This window comes from Clarias gariepinus, chromosome 25, assembly GCF_024256425.1.
Source record: "Clarias gariepinus isolate MV-2021 ecotype Netherlands chromosome 25, CGAR_prim_01v2, whole genome shotgun sequence".
Taxonomy (NCBI): Eukaryota; Metazoa; Chordata; class Actinopteri; order Siluriformes; family Clariidae; genus Clarias; species Clarias gariepinus.
The window spans coordinates 14,239,803-14,257,380 of record NC_071124.1 but is presented as its reverse complement, the minus strand read 5'-3'; the positions used below and the strand labels follow the sequence as shown (position 1 = coordinate 14,257,380).

Genomic DNA, 17,578 nt, shown 5'->3' with positions numbered 1-17,578 from the left:
CAGACAGCCACATAAAACTGCAAGACACTTGCTTCCTACTCTGAGCTGAGTGGCTTAAATATAGAGACAGATAGCAGACATTCTAGGTCTTGGGACTGCTAGAAGACCTGCTTCTCTAATATTAGGGGTAAAGCTGTCAGTCTTTAGCAAAACTTGTGGATTTTTTCGTGAATGCACCAACAACTTCACTCTAACCATCAAACGATGCTCAAGCAGGGTTGACTAGCTGAAAGATTCATACAGCCACATAAAAGTCCCCTGCAAGAAGGAAAAAAAAAACTCCCCTGCTACCTGCTGACTGGCTTCAACAACGAGACAGATAGCAGACCTTCTAGGTCAAGGGACTGCTAGAAGACCTGCTTCTCTAATATTAGGGGTAAAACTGTCAGTCTTTATCAAAACTTGTGGATTTTTTCATGAATGCACCAATAACTTCACTCTAAACATCAAACAACATCAAAACGTGCCGCATAAAACTGGCTTCAAAAGAGACACAGTAAGCAGACCTGCTAGGTCTAGGGACTGCTGGAAGGCATGCTTTTCCATGGTCTTGCAAAATATATCATCTAGCCTAAAATTAAGCAAAAAGCTGTCAGTCTTTATCAAAACTTGTGAACTTTTTCTTGAACACGCTAACAAGTTCACCTTCATCATCAGAGCCAAAAATCCTAGCAGAAGTTAGGTTTGTGCAGTGTTTGTGATGCTAAATACTATCTGTCGACCATGCTAACCGCCTCCCCCAGCACCGGCCTGTGGGTTCAAAGATGGCATGCAAGCGTTGGTGGTTCAGTGGTAGAATTCTCGCCTGCCACGCGGGAGGCCCGGGTGCGATTCCCGGCCAATGCACAGGCTTCTTGTTTAAGACCATGCTCAAGCAGGGTTGGCCACATGAGAGATCCAGACAGCCACATAAAACTCCCCTGCAAGACACTTGCTTCCTAATCTGAGCTGAGTGGCTTAAATATAGCGACAGATAGCAGACATTCTATGTCTTGGGACTGCTAGAGGACCTGCTTCTCTAATATTAGGGGTAAAGCTGTCAATCTTTAGCAAAACTTGTGGATTTTTTCGTGAATGCACCAACAACTTCACTCTAACCATCAAACGATGCTCAAGCAGGGTTGACTAGCTGAAAGATTCATACAGCCACATAAAAGTCCCCTGCAAGAAGGAAAAAAAAAACTCCCCTGCTACCTGCTGACTGGCTTCAACAACGAGACAGATAGCAGACCTTCTAGGTCAAGGGACTGCTAGAAGACCTGCTTCTCTAATATTAGGGGTAAAGCTGTCAGTCTTTAGCAAAACTTGTGGATTTTTTCGTGAATGCACCAACAACTTCACTCTAACCATCAAACGATGCTCAAGCAGGGTTGACTAGCTGAAAGATTCATACAGCCACATAAAAGTCCCCTGCAAGAAGGAAAAAAAAAACTCCCCTGCTACCTGCTGACTGGCTTCAACAACGAGACAGATAGCAGACCTTCTAGGTCAAGGGACTGCTAGAAGACCTGCTTCTCTAATATTAGGGGTAAAGCTGTCAGTCTTTAGCAAAATTTGTGGATTTTTTCATGAATGCACCAACAACTTCACTCTAACCATCAAACAACATCAAAACGTGTCACATAAAACTGGCTTCAAAAGAGACACAGTAAGCAGACCTGCTAGGTCTAGGGACTGCTGGAAGGCCTGCTTTTCCATGGTCTTGCAAAATATATCATCTAGCCTAAAATTAAGCAACAAGCTGTCAGTCTTTATTAAAACTTGTGAACTTTTTCTTGAACACGCTAACAAGTTCACCTTCATCATCAGAGCCAAAAATCCTAGCAGAAGTTAGGTTTGTGCAGTGTTTGTGATGCTAAATACTATCTGTCGACCATGCTAACCGCCTCCCCCAGCACCAGCCTGTGGGTTCAAAGATGGCATGCAAGCATTGGTGGTTCAGTGGTAGAATTCTCGCCTGCCACGCGGGAGGCCCGGGTGCGATTCCCGGCCAATGCACAGGCTTCTTGTTTAAGACCATGCTCAAGCAGGGTTGGCCACATGAGAGATCCAGACAGCCACATAAAACTCCCCTGCAAGACACTTGCTTCCTAATCTGAGCTGAGTGGCTTAAATATAGCGACAGATAGCAGACATTCTATGTCTTGGGACTGCTAGAGGACCTGCTTCTCTAATATTAGGGGTAAAGCTGTCAGTCTTTAGCAAAACTTGTGGATTTTTTCGTGAATGCACCAACAACTTCACTCTAACCATCAAACGATGCTCAAGCAGGGTTGACTAGCTGAAAGATTCATACAGCCACATAAAAGTCCCCTGCAAGAAGGAAAAAAAAAACTCCCCTGCTACCTGCTGACTGGCTTCAACAACGAGACAGATAGCAGACCTTCTAGGTCAAGGGACTGCTAGAAGACCTGCTTCTCTAATATTAGGGGTAAAGCTGTCAGTCTTTAGCAAAACTTGTGGATTTTTTCGTGAATGCACCAACAACTTCACTCTAACCATCAAACGATGCTCAAGCAGGGTTGACTAGCTGAAAGATTCATACAGCCACATAAAAGTCCCCTGCAAGAAGGAAAAAAAAACTCCCCTGCTACCTGCTGACTGGCTTCAACAACGAGACAGATAGCAGACCTTCTAGGTCAAGGGACTGCTAGAAGACCTGCTTCTCTAATATTAGGGGTAAAGCTGTCAGTCTTTAGCAAAATTTGTGGATTTTTTCGTGAATGCACCAACAACTTCACTCTAACCATCAAACAACATCAAAACGTGTCACATAAAACTGGCTTCAAAAGAGACACAGTAAGCAGACCTGCTAGGTCTAGGGACTGCTGGAAGGCCTGCTTTTCCATGGTCTTGCAAAATATATCATCTAGCCTAAAATTAAGCAAAAACCTGTCAGTCTTTATTAAAACTTGTGAACTTTTTCTTGAACACGCTAACAAGTTCACCTTCATCATCAGAGCCAAAAATCCTAGCAGAAGTTAGGTTTGTGCAGTGTTTGTGATGCTAAATACTATCTGTCGACCATGCTAACCGCCTCCCCCAGCACCAGCCTGTGGGTTCAAAGATGGCATGCAAGCATTGGTGGTTCAGTAGTAGAATTCTCGCCTGCCACGCGGGAGGCCCGGGTGCGATTCCCGGCCAATGCACAGGCTTCTTGTTTAAGACCATGCTCAAGCAGGGTTGGCCACATGAGAGATCCAGACAGCCACATAAAACTGCAAGACACTTGCTTCCTACTCTGAGCTGAGTGGCTTAAATATAGAGACAGATAGCAGACATTCTAGGTCTTGGGACTGCTAGAAGACCTGCTTCTCTAATATTAGGGGTAAAGCTGTCAGTCTTTAGCAAAACTTGTGGATTTTTTCGTGAATGCACCAACAACTTCACTCTAACCATCAAACGATGCTCAAGCAGGGTTGACTAGCTGAAAGATTCATACAGCCACATAAAAGTCCCCTGCAAGAAGGAAAAAAAAAACTCCCCTGCTACCTGCTGACTGGCTTCAACAACGAGACAGATAGCAGACCTTCTAGGTCAAGGGACTGCTAGAAGACCTGCTTCTCTAATATTAGGGGTAAAACTGTCAGTCTTTATCAAAACTTGTGGATTTTTTCATGAATGCACCAATAACTTCACTCTAAACATCAAACAACATCAAAACGTGCCGCATAAAACTGGCTTCAAAAGAGACACAGTAAGCAGACCTGCTAGGTCTAGGGACTGCTGGAAGGCATGCTTTTCCATGGTCTTGCAAAATATATCATCTAGCCTAAAATTAAGCAAAAAGCTGTCAGTCTTTATCAAAACTTGTGAACTTTTTCTTGAACACGCTAACAAGTTCACCTTCATCATCAGAGCCAAAAATCCTAGCAGAAGTTAGGTTTGTGCAGTGTTTGTGATGCTAAATACTATCTGTCGACCATGCTAACCGCCTCCCCCAGCACCGGCCTGTGGGTTCAAAGATGGCATGCAAGCATTGGTGGTTCAGTGGTAGAATTCTCGCCTGCCACGCGGGAGGCCCGGGTGCGATTCCCGGCCAATGCACAGGCTTCTTGTTTAAGACCATGCTCAAGCAGGGTTGGCCACATGAGAGATCCAGACAGCCACATAAAACTGCAAGACACTTGCTTCCTAATCTGAGCTGAGTGGCTTAAATATAGAGACAGATAGCAGACATTCTAGGTCTTGGGACTGCTAGAAGACCTGCTTCTCTAATATTAGGGGTAAAGCTGTCAGTCTTTAGCAAAACTTGTGGATTTTTTCGTGAATGCACCAACAACTTCACTCTAACCATCAAACGATGCTCAAGCAGGGTTGACTAGCTGAAAGATTCATACAGCCACATAAAAGTCCCCTGCAAGAAGGAAAAAAAAACTCCCCTGCTACCTGCTGACTGGCTTCAACAACGAGACAGATAGCAGACCTTCTAGGTCAAGGGACTGCTAGAAGACCTGCTTCTCAAATATTAGGGGTAAAGCTGTCAGTCTTTAGCAAAATTTGTGGATTTTTTCGTGAATGCACCAACAACTTCACTCTAACCATCAAACAACATCAAAACGTGTCACATAAAACTGGCTTCAAAAGAGACACAGTAAGCAGACCTGCTAGGTCTAGGGACTGCTGGAAGGCCTGCTTTTCCATGGTCTTGCAAAATATATCATCTAGCCTAAAATTAAGCAAAAAGCTGTCAGTCTTTATTAAAACTTGTGAACTTTTTCCTGAACACGCTAACAAGTTCACCTTCATCATCAGAGCCAAAAATCCTAGCAGAAGTTAGGTTTGTGCAGTGTTTGTGATGCTAAATACTATCTGTCGACCATGCTAACCGCCTCCCCCAGCAACGGCCTGTGGGTTCGAAGATGGCATGCAAGCATTGGTGGTTCAGTGGTAGAATTCTCGCCAGCGGGAGGCCCGGGTGCGATTCCCGGCCAATGCACAGGCTTCTTGTTTAAGACCATGCTCAAGCAGGGTTGGCCACATGAGAGATCCAGATAGCCACATAAAACTCCCCTGCAAGACACTTGCTTCCTACTCTGAGCTGAGTGGCTTAAATATAGAGACAGATAGCGGACATTCTATGTCTTGGGACTGCTAGAAGACCTGCTTCTCTAATATTAGGGGTAAAGCTGTCAGTCTTTAGCAAAACTTGTGGATTTTTTCGTGAATGCACCAACAACTTCACTCTAACCATCAAACGATGCTCAAGCAGGGTTGACTAGCTGAAAGATTCATACAGCCACATAAAAGTCCCCTGCAAGAAGGAAAAAAAAACTCCCCTGCTACCTGCTGACTGGCTTCAACAACGAGACAGATAGCAGACCTTCTAGGTCAAGGGACTGCTAGAAGACCTGCTTCTCTAATATTAGGGGTAAAACTGTCAGTCTTTAGCAAAACTTGTGGATTTTTTCGTGAATGCACCAACAACTTCACTCTAACCATCAAACAACATCAAAACGTGCCACATAAAACTGGCTTCAAAAGAGACACAGTAAGCAGACCTGCTAGGTCTAGGGACTGCTGGAAGGCCTGCTTTTCCATGGTCTTGCAAAATATATCATCTAGCCTAAAATTAAGCAACAAGCTGTCAGTCTTTATTAAAACTTGTGAACTTTTTCTTGAACACGCTAACAAGTTCACCTTCATCATCAGAGCCAAAAATCCTAGCAGAAGTTAGGTTTGTGCAGTGTTTGTGATGCTAAATACTATCTGTCGACCATGCTAACCGCCTCCCCCAGCACCGGCCTGTGGGTTCAAAGATGGCATGCAAGCATTGGTGGTTCAGTGGTAGAATTCTCGCCTGCCATGCGGGTGGCCCGGGTTCGATTCCCGGCCAATGCACAGGCTTCTTGTTTAAGACCATGCTCAAGCAGGGTTGGCCACATGAGAGATCCAGACAGCCACATAAAACTGCAAGACACTTGCTTCCTAATCTGAGCTGAGTGGCTTAAATATAGAGACAGATAGCAGACATTCTAGGTCTTGGGACTGCTAGAAGACCTGCTTCTCTAATATTAGGGGTAAAGCTGTCAGTCTTTAGCAAAACTTGTGGATTTTTTCGTGAATGCACCAACAACTTCACTCTAACCATCAAACGATGCTCAAGCAGGGTTGACTAGCTGAAAGATTCATACAGCCACATAAAAGTCCCCTGCAAGAAGGAAAAAAAAACTCCCCTGCTACCTGCTGACTGGCTTCAACAACGAGACAGATAGCAGACCTTCTAGGTCAAGGGACTGCTAGAAGACCTGCTTCTCAAATATTAGGGGTAAAGCTGTCAGTCTTTAGCAAAATTTGTGGATTTTTTCGTGAATGCACCAACAACTTCACTCTAACCATCAAACAACATCAAAACGTGTCACATAAAACTGGCTTCAAAAGAGACACAGTAAGCAGACCTGCTAGGTCTAGGGACTGCTGGAAGGCCTGCTTTTCCATGGTCTTGCAAAATATATCATCTAGCCTAAAATTAAGCAAAAAGCTGTCAGTCTTTATTAAAACTTGTGAACTTTTTCCTGAACACGCTAACAAGTTCACCTTCATCATCAGAGCCAAAAATCCTAGCAGAAGTTAGGTTTGTGCAGTGTTTGTGATGCTAAATACTATCTGTCGACCATGCTAACCGCCTCCCCCAGCACCGGCCTGTGGGTTCAAAGATGGCATGCAAGCATTGGTGGTTCAGTGGTAGAATTCTCGCCAGCGGGAGGCCCGGGTGCGATTCCCGGCCAATGCACAGGCTTCTTGTTTAAGACCATGCTCAAGCAGGGTTGGCCACATGAGAGATCCAGATAGCCACATAAAACTCCCCTGCAAGACACTTGCTTCCTACTCTGAGCTGAGTGGCTTAAATATAGAGACAGATAGCGGACATTCTATGTCTTGGGACTGCTAGAAGACCTGCTTCTCTAATATTAGGGGTAAAGCTGTCAGTCTTTAGCAAAACTTGTGGATTTTTTCGTGAATGCACCAACAACTTCACTCTAACCATCAAACGATGCTCAAGCAGGGTTGACTAGCTGAAAGATTCATACAGCCACATAAAAGTCCCCTGCAAGAAGGAAAAAAAAACTCCCCTGCTACCTGCTGACTGGCTTCAACAACGAGACAGATAGCAGACCTTCTAGGTCAAGGGACTGCTAGAAGACCTGCTTCTCTAATATTAGGGGTAAAACTGTCAGTCTTTAGCAAAACTTGTGGATTTTTTCGTGAATGCACCAACAACTTCACTCTAACCATCAAACAACATCAAAACGTGCCACATAAAACTGGCTTCAAAAGAGACACAGTAAGCAGACCTGCTAGGTCTAGGGACTGCTGGAAGGCCTGCTTTTCCATGGTCTTGCAAAATATATCATCTAGCCTAAAATTAAGCAACAAGCTGTCAGTCTTTATTAAAACTTGTGAACTTTTTCTTGAACACGCTAACAAGTTCACCTTCATCATCAGAGCCAAAAATCCTAGCAGAAGTTAGGTTTGTGCAGTGTTTGTGATGCTAAATACTATCTGTCGACCATGCTAACCGCCTCCCCCAGCACCGGCCTGTGGGTTCAAAGATGGCATGCAAGCATTGGTGGTTCAGTGGTAGAATTCTCGCCTGCCATGCGGGTGGCCCGGGTTCGATTCCCGGCCAATGCACAGGCTTCTTGTTTAAGACCATGCTCAAGCAGGGTTGGCCACATGAGAGATCCAGACAGCCACATAAAACTGCAAGACACTTGCTTCCTAATCTGAGCTGAGTGGCTTAAATATAGAGACAGATAGCAGACATTCTAGGTCTTGGGACTGCTAGAAGACCTGCTTCTCTAATATTAGGGGTAAAGCTGTCAGTCTTTAGCAAAACTTGTGGATTTTTTCGTGAATGCACCAACAACTTCACTCTAACCATCAAACGATGCTCAAGCAGGGTTGACTAGCTGAAAGATTCATACAGCCACATAAAAGTCCCCTGCAAGAAGGAAAAAAAAACTCCCCTGCTACCTGCTGACTGGCTTCAACAACGAGACAGATAGCAGACCTTCTAGGTCAAGGGACTGCTAGAAGACCTGCTTCTCAAATATTAGGGGTAAAGCTGTCAGTCTTTAGCAAAATTTGTGGATTTTTTCGTGAATGCACCAACAACTTCACTCTAACCATCAAACAACATCAAAACGTGTCACATAAAACTGGCTTCAAAAGAGACACAGTAAGCAGACCTGCTAGGTCTAGGGACTGCTGGAAGGCCTGCTTTTCCATGGTCTTGCAAAATATATCATCTAGCCTAAAATTAAGCAAAAAGCTGTCAGTCTTTATTAAAACTTGTGAACTTTTTCCTGAACACGCTAACAAGTTCACCTTCATCATCAGAGCCAAAAATCCTAGCAGAAGTTAGGTTTGTGCAGTGTTTGTGATGCTAAATACTATCTGTCGACCATGCTAACCGCCTCCCCCAGCACCGGCCTGTGGGTTCAAAGATGGCATGCAAGCATTGGTGGTTCAGTGGTAGAATTCTCGCCAGCGGGAGGCCCGGGTGCGATTCCCGGCCAATGCACAGGCTTCTTGTTTAAGACCATGCTCAAGCAGGGTTGGCCACATGAGAGATCCAGATAGCCACATAAAACTCCCCTACAAGACACTTGCTTCCTACTCTGAGCTGAGTGGCTTAAATATAGAGACAGATAGCGGACATTCTATGTCTTGGGACTGCTAGAAGACCTGCTTCTCTAATATTAGGGGTAAAGCTGTCAGTCTTTAGCAAAACTTGTGGATTTTTTCGTGAATGCACCAACAACTTCACTCTAACCATCAAACGATGCTCAAGCAGGGTTGACTAGCTGAAAGATTCATACAGCCACATAAAAGTCCCCTGCAAGAAGGAAAAAAAAAACTCCCCTGCTACCTGCTGACTGGCTTCAACAACGAGACAGATAGCAGACCTTCTAGGTCAAGGGACTGCTAGAAGACCTGCTTCTCTAATATTAGGGGTAAAACTGTCAGCCTTTAGCAAAACTTGTGGATTTTTTCGTGAATGCACCAACAACTTCACTCTAACCATCAAACAACATCAAAACGTGCCACATAAAACTGGCTTCAAAAGAGACACAGTAAGCAGACCTGCTAGGTCTAGGGACTGCTGGAAGGCCTGCTTTTCCATGGTCTTGCAAAATACATCATCTAGCCTAAAATTAAGCAAAAAGTTGTCAGTCTTTATCAAAACTTGTGAACTTTTTCTTGAACACGCTAACAAGTTCACCTTCATCATCAGAGCCAAAAATCCTAGCAGAAGTTAGGTTTGTGCAGTGTTTGTGATGCTAAATACTATCTGTCGACCATGCTAACCGCCTCCCCCAGCACCGGCCTGTGGGTTCAAAGATGGCATGCAAGCATTGGTGGTTCAGTGGTAGAATTCTCGCCTGCCACGCGGGAGGCGCGGGTTCGGTTTCCGGCCAATGCACAGGCTTCTTGTTTAAGACCATGCTCAAGCAGGGTTGGCCACATGAGAGATCCAGACAGCCACATAAAACTGCAAGACACTTGCTTCCTAATCTGAGCTGAGTGGCTTAAATATAGAGACAGATAGCAGACATTCTAGGTCTTGGGACTGCTAGAAGACCTGCTTCTCTAATATTAGGGGTAAAGCTGTCAGTCTTTAGCAAAACTTGTGGATTTTTTCGTGAATGCACCAACAACTTCACTCTAACCATCAAACGATGCTCAAGCAGGGTTGACTAGCTGAAAGATTCATACAGCCACATAAAAGTCCCCTGCAAGAAGGAAAAAAAAAACTCCCCTGCTACCTGCTGACTGGCTTCAACAACGAGACAGATAGCAGACCTTCTAGGTCAAGGGACTGCTAGAAGACCTGCTTCTCAAATATTAGGGGTAAAGCTGTCAGTCTTTAGCAAAATTTGTGGATTTTTTCGTGAATGCACCAACAACTTCACTCTAACCATCAAACAACATCAAAACGTGTCACATAAAACTGGCTTCAAAAGAGACACAGTAAGCAGACCTGCTAGGTCTAGGGACTGCTGGAAGGCCTGCTTTTCCATGGTCTTGCAAAATATATCATCTAGCCTAAAATTAAGCAAAAAGCTGTCAGTCTTTATTAAAACTTGTGAACTTTTTCCTGAACACGCTAACAAGTTCACCTTCATCATCAGAGCCAAAAATCCTAGCAGAAGTTAGGTTTGTGCAGTGTTTGTGATGCTAAATACTATCTGTCGACCATGCTAACCGCCTCCCCCAGCACCGGCCTGTGGGTTCAAAGATGGCATGCAAGCATTGGTGGTTCAGTGGTAGAATTCTCGCCAGCGGGAGGCCCGGGTGCGATTCCCGGCCAATGCACAGGCTTCTTGTTTAAGACCATGCTCAAGCAGGGTTGGCCACATGAGAGATCCAGATAGCCACATAAAACTCCCCTGCAAGACACTTGCTTCCTACTCTGAGCTGAGTGGCTTAAATATAGAGACAGATAGCGGACATTCTATGTCTTGGGACTGCTAGAAGACCTGCTTCTCTAATATTAGGGGTAAAGCTGTCAGTCTTTAGCAAAACTTGTGGATTTTTTCGTGAATGCACCAACAACTTCACTCTAACCATCAAACGATGCTCAAGCAGGGTTGACTAGCTGAAAGATTCATACAGCCACATAAAAGTCCCCTGCAAGAAGGAAAAAAAAACTCCCCTGCTACCTGCTGACTGGCTTCAACAACGAGACAGATAGCAGACCTTCTAGGTCAAGGGACTGCTAGAAGACCTGCTTCTCTAATATTAGGGGTAAAACTGTCAGTCTTTAGCAAAACTTGTGGATTTTTTCGTGAATGCACCAACAACTTCACTCTAACCATCAAACAACATCAAAACGTGCCACATAAAACTGGCTTCAAAAGAGACACAGTAAGCAGACCTGCTAGGTCTAGGGACTGCTGGAAGGCCTGCTTTTCCATGGTCTTGCAAAATATATCATCTAGCCTAAAATTAAGCAACAAGCTGTCAGTCTTTATTAAAACTTGTGAACTTTTTCTTGAACACGCTAACAAGTTCACCTTCATCATCAGAGCCAAAAATCCTAGCAGAAGTTAGGTTTGTGCAGTGTTTGTGATGCTAAATACTATCTGTCGACCATGCTAACCGCCTCCCCCAGCACCGGCCTGTGGGTTCAAAGATGGCATGCAAGCATTGGTGGTTCAGTGGTAGAATTCTCGCCTGCCATGCGGGTGGCCCGGGTTCGATTCCCGGCCAATGCACAGGCTTCTTGTTTAAGACCATGCTCAAGCAGGGTTGGCCACATGAGAGATCCAGACAGCCACATAAAACTGCAAGACACTTGCTTCCTAATCTGAGCTGAGTGGCTTAAATATAGAGACAGATAGCAGACATTCTAGGTCTTGGGACTGCTAGAAGACCTGCTTCTCTAATATTAGGGGTAAAGCTGTCAGTCTTTAGCAAAACTTGTGGATTTTTTCGTGAATGCACCAACAACTTCACTCTAACCATCAAACGATGCTCAAGCAGGGTTGACTAGCTGAAAGATTCATACAGCCACATAAAAGTCCCCTGCAAGAAGGAAAAAAAAACTCCCCTGCTACCTGCTGACTGGCTTCAACAACGAGACAGATAGCAGACCTTCTAGGTCAAGGGACTGCTAGAAGACCTGCTTCTCAAATATTAGGGGTAAAGCTGTCAGTCTTTAGCAAAATTTGTGGATTTTTTCGTGAATGCACCAACAACTTCACTCTAACCATCAAACAACATCAAAACGTGTCACATAAAACTGGCTTCAAAAGAGACACAGTAAGCAGACCTGCTAGGTCTAGGGACTGCTGGAAGGCCTGCTTTTCCATGGTCTTGCAAAATATATCATCTAGCCTAAAATTAAGCAAAAAGCTGTCAGTCTTTATTAAAACTTGTGAACTTTTTCCTGAACACGCTAACAAGTTCACCTTCATCATCAGAGCCAAAAATCCTAGCAGAAGTTAGGTTTGTGCAGTGTTTGTGATGCTAAATACTATCTGTCGACCATGCTAACCGCCTCCCCCAGCACCGGCCTGTGGGTTCAAAGATGGCATGCAAGCATTGGTGGTTCAGTGGTAGAATTCTCGCCAGCGGGAGGCCCGGGTGCGATTCCCGGCCAATGCACAGGCTTCTTGTTTAAGACCATGCTCAAGCAGGGTTGGCCACATGAGAGATCCAGATAGCCACATAAAACTCCCCTACAAGACACTTGCTTCCTACTCTGAGCTGAGTGGCTTAAATATAGAGACAGATAGCGGACATTCTATGTCTTGGGACTGCTAGAAGACCTGCTTCTCTAATATTAGGGGTAAAGCTGTCAGTCTTTAGCAAAACTTGTGGATTTTTTCGTGAATGCACCAACAACTTCACTCTAACCATCAAACGATGCTCAAGCAGGGTTGACTAGCTGAAAGATTCATACAGCCACATAAAAGTCCCCTGCAAGAAGGAAAAAAAAAACTCCCCTGCTACCTGCTGACTGGCTTCAACAACGAGACAGATAGCAGACCTTCTAGGTCAAGGGACTGCTAGAAGACCTGCTTCTCTAATATTAGGGGTAAAACTGTCAGCCTTTAGCAAAACTTGTGGATTTTTTCGTGAATGCACCAACAACTTCACTCTAACCATCAAACAACATCAAAACGTGCCACATAAAACTGGCTTCAAAAGAGACACAGTAAGCAGACCTGCTAGGTCTAGGGACTGCTGGAAGGCCTGCTTTTCCATGGTCTTGCAAAATACATCATCTAGCCTAAAATTAAGCAAAAAGTTGTCAGTCTTTATCAAAACTTGTGAACTTTTTCTTGAACACGCTAACAAGTTCACCTTCATCATCAGAGCCAAAAATCCTAGCAGAAGTAAGGTTTGTGCAGTGTTTGTGATGCTAAATACTATCTGTCGACCATGCTAACCGCCTCCCCCAGCACCGGCCTGTGGGTTCAAAGATGGCATGCAAGCATTGGTGGTTCAGTGGTAGAATTCTCGCCTGCCACGCGGGAGGCGCGGGTTCGGTTTCCGGCCAATGCACAGGCTTCTTGTTTAAGACCATGCTCAAGCAGGGTTGGCCACATGAGAGATCCAGACAGCCACATAAAACTGCAAGACACTTGCTTCCTAATCTGAGCTGAGTGGCTTAAATATAGAGACAGATAGCAGACATTCTAGGTCTTGGGACTGCTAGAAGACCTGCTTCTCTAATATTAGGGGTAAAGCTGTCAGTCTTTAGCAAAACTTGTGGATTTTTTCGTGAATGCACCAACAACTTCACTCTAACCATCAAACGATGCTCAAGCAGGGTTGACTAGCTGAAAGATTCATACAGCCACATAAAAGTCCCCTGCAAGAAGGAAAAAAAAAACTCCCCTGCTACCTGCTGACTGGCTTCAACAACGAGACAGATAGCAGACCTTCTAGGTCAAGGGACTGCTAGAAGACCTGCTTCTCAAATATTAGGGGTAAAGCTGTCAGTCTTTAGCAAAATTTGTGGATTTTTTCGTGAATGCACCAACAACTTCACTCTAACCATCAAACAACATCAAAACGTGTCACATAAAACTGGCTTCAAAAGAGACACAGTAAGCAGACCTGCTAGGTCTAGGGACTGCTGGAAGGCCTGCTTTTCCATGGTCTTGCAAAATATATCATCTAGCCTAAAATTAAGCAAAAAGCTGTCAGTCTTTATTAAAACTTGTGAACTTTTTCCTGAACACGCTAACAAGTTCACCTTCATCATCAGAGCCAAAAATCCTAGCAGAAGTTAGGTTTGTGCAGTGTTTGTGATGCTAAATACTATCTGTCGACCATGCTAACCGCCTCCCCCAGCACCGGCCTGTGGGTTCGAAGATGGCATGCAAGCATTGGTGGTTCAGTGGTAGAATTCTCGCCAGCGGGAGGCCCGGGTGCGATTCCCGGCCAATGCACAGGCTTCTTGTTTAAGACCATGCTCAAGCAGGGTTGGCCACATGAGAGATCCAGATAGCCACATAAAACTCCCCTGCAAGACACTGGCAAGTCGTGAATAGCTGGCACTCAGTGACAGCCAATGAAATTGAAGCATTTTTGCTGCTTTTCAAGGTGCTTAACCACACCCAGGCATTCCTTAAATAATAGTATAAAATCGTCCAGACCCAGGTTCGAATTCCGCTCTGCGTGAACTTTTAATAATCTGACAGATTATTATTATTTAGAAAAGTTTTATCATTCAAATAATAATAATAATAATAACAATAATAAATATCTCATTTATTATAATATTATTTTATATATATATATATATATATATATATATATATATATATATATATATATATATATATATATTAGGAATTACTTGTTACAAACTCCACATTGGATAATTTGTCTTTTACTTCTCACTATACATTATTTACTTATGTTAATGAGGCATGCTGAAATTTTTTTAAACATTTTTTTCAATATTGAACATTCTTGGGAACAGTAACATGACAACTGTAATAAAATTAAATGCTAATTATATATACAATTTTAAAACACAAATTTTCAAAAGTTTTGCTTTCTACTTTTATATAGAAATTAATTTTTAGAGAAAAAAAAAATGGGGCCACCAAAATGTCTTACAGATTTTACCAGAAAGATAAAACAGATAAATATTCATATGGATACTTAAAAAAAGAAATAATAATAATAATAATAAGAAGAAGAAGAAGATTCAGATGAGCAGAAAGAAACATTTTGACAAAGGGTAGGATTAGTCAAAATACTTATATGAGACTTAATACTATAAAACACTTATAAAAAAAGAACTAGAACAATATCTTATTTTCTTATTTTCTCTTTTCTGACTCCAATCTTTGTCTTTCTATCTCATAAAACGCAGAATCTTCAAACTCTCTCCAGGTCATCTCATTCTCCATGCCCAGATCCTTATATAAAGAAAATATTTTTGAAGGACAGTAAATGTACTTCCCTGCCATTCCAGGGAAACCTGTGTGAACGTGAGGGCTGTTTGGGCCTTGCTTTAGTTCCAGTTTACAAAAACGACACTTGCGGCCTGTGTATTCAGGTTCACTCCTTTTCCTTTTCTGTTGCCCTCTCTCCTCCGCCTTCATCTTTGTGGCATCCAGTTCCCGCTGAAAAAACTCTGTCTCTGAAAAGTCTTCAAACGGCATTCTTGGATTTGTCAATCCTTCACCACCATAAACTTTGAAGACCTTTGTGGAGCAGTAGAAATATCTGATGGGTCCTTGCTGGTAAAAAAAAAGTGGATGAACGAACCATCATTCAGATACTTAGACTTTGGCTGGCCACAGGAAAGACAAGTTTTTGTTTGTGCCCTCTTTTGTGCTTGGTGTGGAAGTCTCAATTGTTCCTGTTGCTTTTCCATGATGTTTTTAACCATTTCCTCAATAGAGTCTTGTGTCAGAGGTGTGGCAAGGGTCTGAACAGGAGGAGGGGGGGTTTACTACTGAGACAGGCATGGTAACAACTGGTACAGTCATAGTCTCACTTCCCTGTGTCAGAGTGTACCAGAGTTGCTGCCTCTCGTGGAGTTTTTCCGGGCTTGTGTTTATTGAGGATGCGGTGTTTATCAGCTTGCTGAGATGCTTTATGTACTGTGAAATGTGGACTTTGGTTGTTGGGTGGAGCATGTTGTTTGGGTCTTTACAAGAGTTGTGAACTAGAGCAGCATAATCTTGGTCCACAAGCTTGAGCATGTCCTTGTGTCCTCTGTGTTTATTAAGGAGATCGTCAATGACTTTCTTCATAGGGGCTGGCCAACGCTTGTGGTCCAAGACAAAGATCCTGCCTCCAGTCTTCACAGGTCCAGTGCGAGCGGCTATTGGTGAGGCCAGCAGAGGCAGAGGGGGGGGGGGGGGGGGGGTATGGGCTTTCTGTAAAGCATAAGAAATAAGAAAGAAATAAGAGTGCAGTAAATCATTCTGGCCCTGATAGCAAAAAAAAAACAAAAAAAAAAAAAACAGAACTCACATACTCATCTAGGTAAAAACCCAGATTAACAATGAACCTAAACGGCTGGGGTGAGGTTATTACTGTTATCTGCTTATCTAAAATTCTAGTAAGTGACAGGTCAAACATTGTGACAAGAAGACTACAAAGATATGTAAGATACATAGAATCAAGATAAATATAATTTAATTACTGCTGGTGATGCTTAATTTTTGTCAGCTACTTGTTTTTCAGATGTTTACCTGTCTTAAGCCTGGGCTCAGGTACCGATGCGTCCTGTTCAAAAGCAGCATCACCAGACGGGCATGCTGGAAACCGCAGCACTCTGGTTGGAGTCATGGAGGATGCCTGAGGAGTCCTTGACAGGGCCATGGGTGGGCTGGATAGAGGAGGTGTATGGAGGGCATGGGTAGAGCCTGTACTAGCATCACCAGACGGGCATGCTGGAAACCGCAGCACTCTGGTTGGAGTCATGGAGGATGCCTGAGGAGTCCTTGACAGGGCCATGGGTGGGCTGGATAGAGGAGGTGTATGGAGGGCATGAGTAGAGCCTGTACTAGTCCTATGCTTATCCCAATCAAGAGGAACTGGACGGCAACCAGGCTCAATATATTCCAGGCCAAACTTCTCTCCAGTGTCTGTGGGTGAAAGATGAAGAGCAGGATACTTCTCATCTCCGAGGACCCTTTTAGAAACTGCATTAAGTTTTTCAATCAAAACTGGATCGAAAACAGCTGGAAGGGAAACATCTGGCTGCTTCAGGTCCACCAGGCGTTGATAATTCCACCGTGCCACCCCTGTCATCCCCTGAGCTTGAAACAGCTCTATGGAAACACGTGTTCCAGTGACCCACTGAGCTTGATGGAAGTGGTAACCCTCCTGTTGAGATGTGCCTCTAATGGGGATCCAGACAGGAACATTAGCTCCTTCACCCTGCACATGATTTAGCTGCACCATCCCTCCATGCCTGTACAAGATGGCACCTTCTACCTCAGGATCACTGAGGCAACCTCGCAGCATGTGTACCTGTTGAATCCGCCATGCCTTCAGCATAGAGGGCTTAAAGAGAGAAAGACCGTTTGGATCTTGAGCAAGGAAGAAGTGCCAGAAAACTCCCTCAACTCTCTGGATGAGCTCCTTAGGCTGTGGAATCTTTGTTCTGCAGTGTACACGAATGTGCTGTTTCGTGGGGTTGGCAGGGTGAATTCCACAAAATATATAAGCATCTTTAAGCCTCTGTAGGTCTTCCTGATCCACCACGGAAAAGGCAGCAGACAGGAACTGGGCAAAGGAACTGTACAGAGGATGATGCTCAGAAACACACTCACGGAGGAACCGCCGCATACAATGAAATAAGTCCAGTTTGATGGTTATATCGGTGTTGTAGTGAGACCGTGATGCACATGAGTTTAGCAGGCTACCAGTAGTGGCCTCAGCAACAATAGCCTCAGATGTTTGCCAAGCGTCCCAGTTCAGATGCTCTCCTGAAAGAGATTCCGCCACCTTAAATGCTGCACAACAATCTCTGAAAGAGAAAAAAGAGAAAAATACACCCTTAAATGTTAAAACTTTTATATCTCTCACTACGTTCATTGCAGTGTATTCAGTAATGATATCTAATGATGTAAATGTAATATGT

General features: G+C 43.9%; 3 non-coding genes across 3 annotated transcripts; all 3 read left to right on the top strand.

Annotated features, from left to right (window-relative positions):
• The first annotated feature begins 5,770 nt into the window (after window positions 1-5,770).
• trnag-gcc (transfer RNA glycine (anticodon GCC)) lies at window positions 5,771-5,841 on the top strand. The gene has a single exon. It is a non-coding gene; the product is annotated as a tRNA-Gly (tRNA).
• Window positions 5,842-7,564: 1,723 nt separating this feature from the next.
• Window positions 7,565-7,635, top strand: trnag-gcc (transfer RNA glycine (anticodon GCC)). The gene has a single exon. It is a non-coding gene; the product is annotated as a tRNA-Gly (tRNA).
• A 3,519-nt stretch (window positions 7,636-11,154) lies between these two features.
• Window positions 11,155-11,225, top strand: trnag-gcc (transfer RNA glycine (anticodon GCC)). Its single transcript has one exon. It is a non-coding gene; the product is annotated as a tRNA-Gly (tRNA).
• The last annotated feature ends 6,353 nt before the right edge of the window (window positions 11,226-17,578 follow it).